The sequence below is a fragment of the Diabrotica virgifera genome, chromosome 2 (assembly GCF_917563875.1).
Source record: "Diabrotica virgifera virgifera chromosome 2, PGI_DIABVI_V3a".
NCBI lineage: Eukaryota > Metazoa > Arthropoda > Insecta > Coleoptera > Chrysomelidae > Diabrotica > Diabrotica virgifera.
The window spans coordinates 125,688,198-125,700,637 of record NC_065444.1 but is presented as its reverse complement, the minus strand read 5'-3'; the positions used below and the strand labels follow the sequence as shown (position 1 = coordinate 125,700,637).

The 12,440-nt window shown below is 34.4% G+C and overlaps 1 protein-coding gene across 1 annotated transcript in view; it reads left to right on the top strand.

Annotated features, from left to right (window-relative positions):
- LOC114339749 (glucose dehydrogenase [FAD, quinone]-like) overlaps positions 1–12,440 on the top strand; it is a 97,087-nt gene that overhangs the window by 17,966 nt on the left and 66,681 nt on the right. The window lies entirely within an intron of this gene.

The window sequence follows — 12,440 nt, the reverse complement described above, 5'->3', positions numbered from 1 at the left end:
AGAGTTAGAATTAGTAGAAACCCTTAGCAACACAAACTATACTGCAATAGCCATCACTGAGACAAAAAAAAGGGAGCTGGGACACAAATAATAGGAGATGGAAATCTATTAATATACAGTGGTGTAAAGGAAACTGAATGGGCCAGAGCAGGAGTAGCCTGTTTGATACCCAAAGATAAAGTAAAAGGTATAAGAAATTGGGAGTTCATCAATGAGAGACTATTGAAAGAATCAATGAATTGTAGTAAAAGCGATATTATAACTTTGATTGTAATATACGCACCTGGAGAAAGTGAAAAAGCAAACGACAAAAATCAATTTTGGGAACAACTACAGCAGACAGTAGAAGATTATGAGGGAACACTCATAATATTGGGAGACTTCAATGCTAGAGTGGGAAACGAAAACATGAAATGGCAAGGAGCTATAGGTAGGCACGGAGAACACACAATTAATAAAAACGGGAAAAGATTGCTAGAGTTTTGTATAGATAATGATTTAGTTATAACCAACACTTTCTTTGAACACAAGGAAATACACAAGATAACAAGAGCAATGCCCCAGCGAAATGAAAAATCAATAATAGACTTCATAATTGTTCCTCGAGAAAAAAGAAGTAAAGTTAAAGATGTCAGAGTGAAAAGAAGCTATGATATAGGTAGTGACCATTATCTACTAGAAGGAGTATTCAAGAATAACAACAAAGTCGAGGACCGAAAACAGATACAAAACAAAAACTATAGCGGAAGAATAAGAACCTATAAGCTGAGAAACTTGCAAACAAGAAATGAGTATATAGAAAAAACAGAAAAACAGTTTGCAAGGATTGAAAAGAGAAGACAAAGTAGAAATGTGGAAGAAAAGTGGATCAGATTTAAGGCAATACTATTAGAAACAGCAGGGCAAGTTTGCGGGTATACCAGAAGAAATAATCATAAAAAGCAGACAAGCTGGTGGAACAACGATATTAAAAAAGAAGTCAGAGAAAAGAAAAGGCTATGGAAAATGTACATACAAAAAAGAAATCAAGAGGCATACGATAAATACAAGGAACAGCGCAACAAAGTTAAAGTAAGGATAAAACAAGAAAAGCAGAACGTCTGGGAAGAATTTGGAAGAACTATGGAAGAAAATAGTACTAAAAAAAACAAAATTATTTTATAGAGTATTAAAGAATATGAGAAGTAAAACGGAAATTAAACTACAGCAGATAAAAGATAGAAACGGAAATATAATAACTGAGGATGAGCCCATTATAGAAAGGTGGAGAGAATATTTCAAGGAACTTTTAAACAATGAAAATACAACAGTAGAGAATCGCACACAGATAACAGACGAAACACCTGAAAGAGGGCAAGAAGACGTTTATGAAACTAAAATAAAGATGGAAGAAGTTGAAGATGCACTAGAAAAACTAAAAGTTGGTAAAGCAGCAGGGATCGACGGAATAGATGCTGAATTATTGAAATATCTTGGACAACAGGGTAAACAAGAATTACATGACCTACTAAATTTAGCGTGGACAAACAAAAAAATCCCAGAGGATTGGAACATTTCAATAATACTGCCTATACACAAAAAGGGAGACACCAAAGAGTGCAGTAATTATAGGGGTATATCACTTCTCTGCTCAGCGTTGAAAATCTACGCAATTATCCTAGAAAAGAAACTACGAGAAATAGTTGAGCCTCGACTGGCGGATATACAAAGTGGATTTAGACCATCACACAGCGTACAAGATCATATATTCACACTACAGCAAATTACTGAAAAAACACTGTTAAAAAACGATACACTGTACCTGGCGTTTTTAGATATGAAAAAGGCGTTTGACATGGTCAATAGAGAAGGAATATGGCAAAGCCTGATAAACAAGGAAGTAGATGAAGAACTTGTAAGTGTAATAAAGAGTTTGTATATCAACACAAAAAACCAGGTCAGGAAAAGTAACTTAATCTCCGGCGAATTTTCTAATAACGACGGGGTTAGACAAGGTAGAGTGTTGAGCCCACTGTTATTTATTTCCGTTATGGATGAAGTTATTAAAAAGTGTTGGAAAAAAACTAAAAAATGCGCTATAGGGTATAGAAATTTGCAACAAATAAAAATTGAAGCCTGTGCATTTGCTGATGACATTGTATTAGTTGCAAGAACTGAAAAGGCTCTCGCAGATAACATTAGAATCTGGGCTGAAGTACTAAAAAACTACAACTTAATAATAAATATGGAGAAAACTAAAGTAATGACAATAGCCAACAAAGAAGCAACTGTAAATATTGAAATCGAAGGGCAAAAAATCGAGCAAGTAGACCTCTTTAAGTATTTGGGAATAATGTTAAACAACAAAGGTACACAAGAAGATGAAATTGGAAACAGAATAAAATTGGCAACGAGAACTTATTATTCACTGTATAAAAATTTCCTAAACAAAAAAGAAATATCGAGGAAAACCAAAATGACAGTATATAAAACTGTATATATGCCAATTACAATATATGGGGCAGAAAACTGGGTACTTAATGACAGACAAAGAAAAAGATTACAAGCTACAGAAATGAGATACTTAAGAAAAGTGATGGGAGCAAGAAGATTAGACAAAAGAAGAAACGAAGATATAAGACATGAATTACAGGTAAAATCGCTCAACGAAAAAGTTGAAGAAAAGAAGTTAAAATGGGCTGGACACATGATAAGAATGAGTGGTGAGAGACAAGTGAAAATGACATGGGAGGCCAAAGCAGTGGGTAAAAGCAGGAGGGGCAGACCAAGGAAAAGCTGGAACACTAGTGTAAACGAAATACTCAAGAAAAGAGGAACATCGTGGCAAGAAGCAAAAGTTTTAGCAGCAGATAGGAAGAAGTGGCGTAAATTTGCAGAGAGTATTATATAAAGGAGGAATCCTCGACATCTAATGGTAAAAGAGGCAACCGATTATGTATGTATGTATGTATTTATAAAACACTTACCAGTGAAAGATTCTTTACCAGTTTGATGAGCTTTCACATTGGCATGCAACAATCATCTCTTCTATGTAAATAAGTCCAAAAATATAATATGAAAACTATTTAAATAGGCAGTATAACCATTCTTCTTCTTGTAGTGCCTATCCGTTTCGGATGTTGGCGACCATCATGGCAATCTGCACTTTGCACACTGCTGCTCTGAAAAGATTTGTAGTGGTTGTGTTGAACCACGTTCGTAGATTTATCAGCCAGGAAATCCTTCGCCTTCCTGGTCCTCGCTTTCCCTCTACTTTTCCCTGCAAGACCAGTTGCAGCAGTCCATATCTCCCGCAATTCCTTAAGATGTGACCGAGGTATTCGATTTTGGCTGTTTTTATTTTGATTAACAGCTCTTTTTCTTTTTTCATTCTCAGCAAAACACCCTCATTAGTAATGTGGTCGGTATAAGATATCTTCAGGATTCGACGATAAAGCCACATCTCAAAAGCCTCAATGTTCTTGCAGGTGGCGTCTGTGAGAGTCCACGACTCAACTCCGTACAACAGTATAGGAAATATATAACATCGTAGTAATCTGACTTTTATGGGTATCGACAAATCATGACATTTGAACAACTTTGCCATTTTTTGAAATGTAGATCTTGCTTTCTCTATCCTACATTTGATTTCTATAGAATGGTCCCAATTTTCATTGACGTTCGTACCAAGGTAGGTGTATGTTTTTACTCTTTCTATTTGTTGACCATTCACACTGATTCGTCCAAATTGCTGTTCATTCTTAGAGATCATCATACATTTGGTTTTCTTAGTGTTTAGTGAAAGTCCGTATCTCTGACTGACTTCTGCGATTCTGCTCATTAACTCCTGTAGGGCTTCAGAACTGTCAGCGAATACCACAGTGTCGTCTGCGTATCTTATGTTATTGATACATTCTCCGTTAATTCTAATTCCGGCTTCAACATCATCCAATGCTTCTTGAAAGATTTCCTCAGAGTAGATGTTAAACAGCAGTGGGGATAGTATACATCCCTGACGGACCCCACGTTTGATTTTGATATCGTCGGATTCTCCTGCCTCTGTCCGGATAGATGATGTTTGATTCCAGTACAGATTGCTGATAATCCTTAAATCACAGGTGTTTATTCCAATATTGGTTAATATCTCCATCAGCTTGTCGTGCTTTACTGTATCGAACGCTTTATGGTAATCAATGAAACATGCATAAATATCGCAATTCACGTCTCTACATCGTTGAAATAGCACTTGTATACTAAATAGAGCCTCTCTTGTACCCACTGCATTTCGAAAACCAAACTGTGTTCGGCTGATTTTTTCTTCGCACAGTCTATATATCCTTTGATGTATAATTTTTAGAAATAGCTTTAAAATATGGCTCATTAAGCTGATGGTTCGGAAATCACTGCAGGATACGGACTTTGTTTTCTTTGGTAAAGCAACAAACGTCGACTTCAACCATGCTTTTGGTATTACTCCGCTTAAATATATGTCGTTAAATATTTTGGTTAGGCGTTGAGTACCGTCGGTGTCAAATAGTTTTATGAGTTCAGCATATGCATTGTCAGGTCCAGGAGCTTTGCCATCTTTTAGTTGTGATATTGCTCTTTCCACTTCACCTGATGTGATTGGTAAGTGGTCATCACATATGTAGGATGGAGGTTGTTCGGATCTAGTATCATCAAAAAGTTCCTGTATGTATTTTGTCCATATGCAGATTTCTTGATTTCTGTCTGTGATGATATTCCCCTGTTGGTCTCGCAATTTGCTAACTGTGTTGGATTTCTGAAGACCAGCAGCTTGTTTCACCTTTTTATGCATGTTAAACGTATCATGTTTTTGCTCTAACGACTCTATCTCTTCACACTGTGATTTTAACCAATTTTCTTTGACCTTTCTTATTTCAGTTCTTATTTGTCTCTGAATCGTGTTGTACATTATTTTGTTGTTTTTTGATTTTCTTCTTTCTTCCATAAGTTGTAGTATATTGTCGTTCATCCAACTTTTTCTCATCTCTTTCTTTTCTATTAGATGTTCTTCTCTGATGTTGTTAAAGGTTTCACATATATTTTGGAGTGATTCTTCGGCATTATATATTTGCTCCATATTAATTAGCTTCTCTGAAAGAATCTGTGCGACTGTCTCTTTTGTTTTCTTATCTTTTAGTATTCTCATATCGCACTTTTTGTTGCTGTTCTTTTTTGCAACCTTCTTGAATCTAAACCTAAATTTACCAACAACAGGAACATGATCTGATGATACGTCAGCACCGGGGTAACCCTTAACCGATAGGCATCCATTACGGAATCTCTTGTTCACCATTATGTAGTCAATTTGATTCCGTATTACGTTTCCTGGTTGATCTTGCGGGGAGACCCAGGTGTACAAGCGTCTTGGTGGTAGTTTGAACAATGGGTTTAGTATTGTAAATTCTTCTTCTTCTACAAACAGTTTTAATCTGTCTCCCCTTTCATTTCTCTGTCCTAGACCAAAATCACCTATGAATTCACCGCTTCTCCCTTTACCAATTTTCGCATTGAAGTCACCCATAATGATTGTTATATCTTCTTTTTTAAGTCGTTTAATTGACTTTATCAACAACTCATAGAATTGCTCTAGATCTTCTTCTGGTTTATCGCTCGTGGGGGCATACACTTGTAATATATTTAATTTGACGGGGCTAGTATTCAGTTGGATTATTATAACCATTAGTATAACCATTAACTAACTTTTTGTTTGTTGTTTCTCTTCCTACAAATTTTAAAACGCAACAAGCATACATTATAACCAAACCACAGTCCCACAGCTGTGCCACAGCTGCCATATTGGATAATTTTTGTCATGTCATTTGAACATCCAATCAGAACAAAGTTATAATGCGCATGCGCCCGGTCGCTAGGTTTTACCATATAAAATTTCACCGTCATTACGCCCGTAAAGAAGTATAACTTCAAAAAACCATTTAGAAAAACGAAAACTGGTACGTTTATTTATATTCAAGAGACGAATCGATTTCATTAATTGCGAATTTCTAGTACCGGTCATATGCGTCCGTTTTGTGTAGGTGAAGAGTTATTTTATCGCATAACTTTTTTGTCTTCAATTTTTAAGGATTTTTGATTTTAGATTATTAAATTGTGAGATATTTTAGTACTAAAAATTACTCTTGCTATAAGTTGGTAAAATACACCACTTTTTTGAAACATTTTTTTAATAATTTTTCAAATTCAAAAGACGAAAAATTTTCAAATCGATTTTTCTAGAAAACGGTGTATCCTACCGACTTAAATCAAGAGTACCTTTTAGTACTAGAATATCTGACAATATAATAATCCAGTATCAAAAATGCTTAAAAGTTAAAAACAAAAAAGTTATGCGACAAAATAACTGTTGCCCTACCCAAAACGGACGCCTATGACCGGTGCTGGAAATTCACAATGGATGAAATCGATTTATCTCTGGAAGATAAATATGTGTACCAATTTTTGTTTTTCTAAATGGAAGCGTTCGGGAGGTATTTAAGAAAAACTAATTACAAGACGCCATCTTCAAAGAGCTCTAGCTCCCTTAGGAAGCATTTTCGGACTAGATAAATTGGGTTAAAATGTCTTAAAATTATATGAGGAATCTCCTGTCTTGGTTTGTCGGTAGAGTTTCTGGACACCCTGTATCTGTAGGGTGAGCGGGGAGGAACGCGTCAAATTTTAATAATGTTAACTACCTAAAATTAATTAAAATAACACACGTTATTATCCGATTTTCATCTGTCTTTGAGTTATAGCTAGGCTAGACTAACACAAAGTTGTAATTTTTTATCAATTCAGTTAAAAAATGTTCTTGCAAGACAATCCATTAAGAAATTTTCTCCAATACTTTGTATGTAAATAACATACTCTTCATATGTAACGATAAAGTGTTTTCGAGATGGTCGAAGTTAAAAACGAAACGGCAGTTATTTTGATTAATGTATTTTGGATGTTACCCCTTTGTTTTTGACTATTCGACATATCCTTATTATATTTGGCAGAAAGTGTAGGTACTGTACACAGTGTTCACCCTACTAATTTATATTAAATAAATGTTTCTGGCTACTACCAGAGGCATGAGACAGGGGATAGTGAATGGTTGACCCTTCCCAAATTCTACGCCACTGATGAAACTGATATATTCTTCAATACTTTGTATGTAAATAATACACTCTTCATTCTTAACAACAACACTATTAGTTAAATACATATTTGAAGATAAATACGAAAGGGCGTAACACATTATTCAAAATAACGAATTCTGCTGTTGTCGCTATAACTCGCAAACAAATGAAAATTGAATAAGAACATATGAGTTATTTTAGATTATTTACAACATATATTATACAAGAATAAAAAACCACTAAACGCCGTAAAAATGAGTGAAGCATACAATATTCCAGCTACAAAAGATCTGATATGAATATTACGTGGCGCGAAAATGTATTTTCATTTTGATTCAAAACAAAATTCTAGTTTTATTTTAAAAAAGATTTTTCCATAATATTTGCTAAATTTGAAGTAAACGCGCCACAAAAGAGTTTCAAAATTCAAACTATGTTACTCTTTTGTGGCGCGTTTACTTCAAATTTAGCAAATATTAGGGAAAAATGTTTTAAAATAAAACTAGAATTTTATTTTGCATCAAAATGAAAATACATTTTCGCGCCACGTAATATTCATATCAGATCTTTTGTAGCTGGAATATTGTATGTGCCACTCATTTTTACGGCGTTTAGCGGTTTTTTATTCTTGTATCAGGAGTTTTTCAAAATTATTTATAAATTAAATGTATGAAGTTGAATGCAATCTTTCTCGTGTAATCGTTAAGCTTTATAAAAGGTCGCCTTTGTCGCATTATCTCCCAAATGATCTAGTGTCCACCGAATGTACACTAGATTTTTTTCTGTTCGAAATATATTGAAAAAAATATTGGGATGGCCTGTTAATGAACTCTAATTGCCCGTTGCTAGATCAAATTTGGCGTCGTAACCACTACAACTACATAAACCGTTTCGGGAATAATCGTTAATTATTGGATTATACTTTTGTAGCTTAATAACTTCTAAATGGCTTAACCGAAATTGATCACTAAACATGAGTTTGAAACGTACTGACAAGTAGTATCTGATGTATCTTAGGTCAGAAGCTATTACAGGAATCATTGAGCTTGAAAAACCGTTTTTCCCATAGGAAATAGATTTGATCATACTTATGAAGCCTATAACTTAAAAATTCGAATTTTCCCGGATATGAGATATACACCGTCAGAGTCGTCTAGAGTCCTTCTATAAACGCTCAGTTATTGTCGCAATTCGTAGGTTGAAATTTTGAGTAATTGTCGAAAAACCAAAATTTTTAGTTTTTCAGTTTTTCGGCTATACTGAGCCGTGGGTATGTCTGATCCTGATGGCTCAGACACTATTTGAAAGCTAACTCAACACTTGATTTGGTGTATTTGCGGTTCTTCTGCCTCTTCGTGAACCGAAGATATATACCCCCAAAAAATATGCCGGTTTGTACCTACCAAGTCCTATAGCTGGCTTATGGGTGATCAAAAGTCACAAACTACACCGGTTCTGAATCAGCCATGACCCCCTCTTCAAACACAGGAAAAACAATTCAGTTTTTGTCAAACACAAGAACTAAAAACAGACCCTAAATAGGAAGGCCCGTAAAATCCACACCCTTGCCTTGGACCAAAATGGATGGTTGACATAATGGGTGAGTCTTTTCCTGAACTTTAAGATGAGAGTTGGCCCAATTTTCAATTCAGTCAGATTTAGAAAATCGAAAATTTCGTGTATATTATATAGTATCGCGTGTAGGGGGGTGTGGTTGTGCGCCATTATACATTCTTAAAGTTTGGAGCGTTCCTCACTCACCCTGTATATATAGTATGTCCCTGTAAGTTGGAACCGTATGGATAACTTTTTCATTATTAATTTTACCGAAAAAGTTATTCTTTATAAAAAGTTATGCGTGATCTACAACCTTCAGATATCAAATTTTATGAATATTGTACGAGGTATGTCAAAAAATGTGAATTTTGCTCAAGAGCAAAGCAGCTTCATTTTTCACAATATTGAAAATTGTTATTATGAAAAGTTGGTTGGAATTAAGGCTCTAGTGTGCTCTTTGCTTTTTTTTCTAATTTGATGGGGACATTTTGCACTACACAAGTACGCAATAGAAAATGTAACTTCTAAATAAATTTTTATTTTTGTGTAGGTGCTTATAAATTAAAAGAAGAATACCTATTTATAAAAAAATTTAAAAACAAAATTTTTTATTAGACACAAGGAAAACTTTTGGAAGGTCCTGTACTTGTTTTATCTACTAAAAGTGACTAGAAGCCAAGTCCCAAGTTCTGGTTTCAACACATGTAAAGAATTACCCCCTGTAGGTACCGTTTAACTCAAAACTTATATTTATAGCACGTTTCATGGATTAGTCGTAAACTAGAAAGTTGTAAAATTTTGTAAATTGACAGTCATTGCAAGTTTTATACTGGCATTGAGGAGTGTTATAAAAATACCTACCTAATCCCAAAACAATAAACTCGTCGAAAAAGCCTTCTTTTGTTTGTATTTATAGCATCATCATTCTTTACTATTACTTTTAAGTAATAATTCTTGATAACTGAAATGAACTAACAGGTTCGTATCAGAACTTCCGTCCTTCCTGTGTGGAAGAAGTCAGTAAGTTGAATCAATATAGTTTGAAATATCTAAGACCTGACCGTGATCTAAGATTTCTAAGACTGTTGTCTAGTTCGCATTGTTTTTTTGCATTTTGTTCTTTCTAAGTGTAACTAAGATAGTACAATGTACAAACATAAATCTGGAAGTGCTAAGCGGAAGCAAAAAATTGAAGCAGAGGAAAGAAAAAAAAAGCTACAAAAAATTGATAATTTTTTTAGTGCAAGAAGAAGAAGTGATAAAGTTGCTAAAACAATTGATGTGCCTTCAACTTCCTATACTCCTAGTTCCAGTGGCGAAGTTAAACCGAGTGAACTCTCAACTTCTGGTTCTACAGCTATAACACTGACACTGCAAGTGAAATCATACTCAGCTAGACCACCGGTAACTATTTATTTATTGTTGTTCTGAAGCTATTTTCGTGTGGCCTTTTTCTAATTAACTATTTTTAATGGAAAATAAGCCCCAATTTTACTAAAAAAAATTATTTTATTAACGTTTCGACGTCCAAATCGGATGCCGTTGTCAAACACACAAAAAATATTAATGAATTAAACAAAAATGGTGTTGCTTAGTAAAAAAATCTTCTAATAATTTATTTAATCTGACTCATTTATAACGGCAATTCAGACATATATTATACATTTTAAATTTAAATTTATTTATTCTTACACCAAAACGTTATTGTTAGATTATCAAGTAAATAATATATCATTTACGTGATAATTGACAATTTTTCCACAATTTTTTTTGAATAAAGCTATAAAAAGCTTAGAATTAATCTTTAATTCACTTTTTGATCTCTGACCAGGTTGTATTTCTCACGAAATTGCAAAAAAAGGTCAAGCAACCACAAAATTAACTGTTTTATTTTCATTATTTAGAGTTGGATTGTTCGAATACGACAGTAATCGTTGAGTCTAAGGTAGCAACATTGGCAGTTTCGAAAGAAAGTATAAGTAAGAACTTATATTTTTTAAATTATTGCTTAACACTAATTTTCTTTCAGTCATTGTTGAAAATGCAACTGATCGCGGACATTTTTCTGAAGAATTGACAGATGACCAAAAACATTTCATTATTTCGAATGGCCCTTGCAAACCTGTTGGCCCTTTTCCCAAAGATAGAAACAACAGGGGTTTTTCGGATTTTTATTATAAAATTATTTCAAAAGTCGGTGTTAAAACCGAACGGATGTGGTTATGCTACTCTCCAATTTTAAATAAATGTTATTGTCAACCATGTTGGCTGTTTTCAAAAAAGCAAACTTCTCTTAGTTTAGGTTTTGATGACTGGATACATTTAAGTCGTGCTGTAAAATGCTACCCTAATGTAGGGCCATATGGACTTGGCGAACGAAATGACAGAGGGGATCGCCTAATAGAATTTTGCCAGGAACATAATGTTGTAGTCGCAAATACATTCTTTAAATTACCTAAGCGACGCCTTTATACATGGAAATCGCCAGCTGACAAAGACAACAAAATCGTCAGAAATCAAATCGACTACATCCTAATAAAGCACAGATATCGAAACTCAATTCAGGCAGTAAAGGCATATCCAGGAGCGGACGTATCTTCTGATCACAGTCTTCTTATTGCTAGGTTTCAACTTCAACTAAAAAAGACGCAAAAAAGCCGCAACAACAATAAACTTAACATACAGAAACTTAAGTCAGAAGAAACAAAAGAAAATTTGAAACATGAAATCAACACAAATCTAGATAGAAACCCAAGAAATAATTGCAACGTAGAACAACAGTGGCAATTCTTCAAAACCTCTATATTAGATCCAAGTAAGAAAGTACTTACAACAACCAAATGTAAGAAAGAAGAATGGATGACGGAGGAAATTCTAGAGTTGATGAATGAAAGAAGAAAAAACAAAACAATTAATAAGACTCGCTATAAACAGCTTCAAAACCAAATAAGAAGAAAAATTAGGGAGGCTAAAGAAACCTACTTCTCTGAAAAATGTAAAGAAATAGAAGAACTTCAAAACATATATGACAACTTCAACCTACATAAAAAAGTCAAAGAACTAGCCGGAATAGGAAATAGAAGAACCTCAAATATATTGCTCGACAAAAACGGAAATACTATAATAGAGACAGAACGAAAACTACGACGATGGAAAGAGTACATCGAGGAACTATTTCATGACCAGAGAGAAGCTAGTACATCCGTAGATAGCCAAACCGGAGATGTAGGCCCAGAGATATCCAAATCAGAGGTTAGTCAGGCAATAAACTCTATGAAAACCAATAAATCTGCTGGTCCAGATGAATTACCTAGCGAGCTGATAAAGTTGGTCAACGAGAAAAACCTGGACATAATAGTAGAACTGTTCAACGCTATCTATACTACGGGAATCATCCCTAGAGAAATGTTGACATCAGCATTTGTGTGTTTGCCAAAAAAAGTGAATGCCAAAGAATGCAGTGACTACCGAACCATAAGCTTAATGTCACATACCTTGAAAATTCTGCTGAAAATTATCCACGCCAGAGTACACTCTAAACTGGAGCTGGATATTAGTGACACTCAATATGGGTTCCGCAATGGAATGGGCACCAGAGAGGCATTATTCTCCTTCAACGTGCTGACACAGAGATGTTTGGATGTTAACCGTTCTCTTTACGTCTGTTTTATAGACTACAATAAAGCGTTTGATAAAATAAAACATGACCGACTCATGGAAATTCTAAAAACTAAAAACCTAGATGAAAGAGATTTA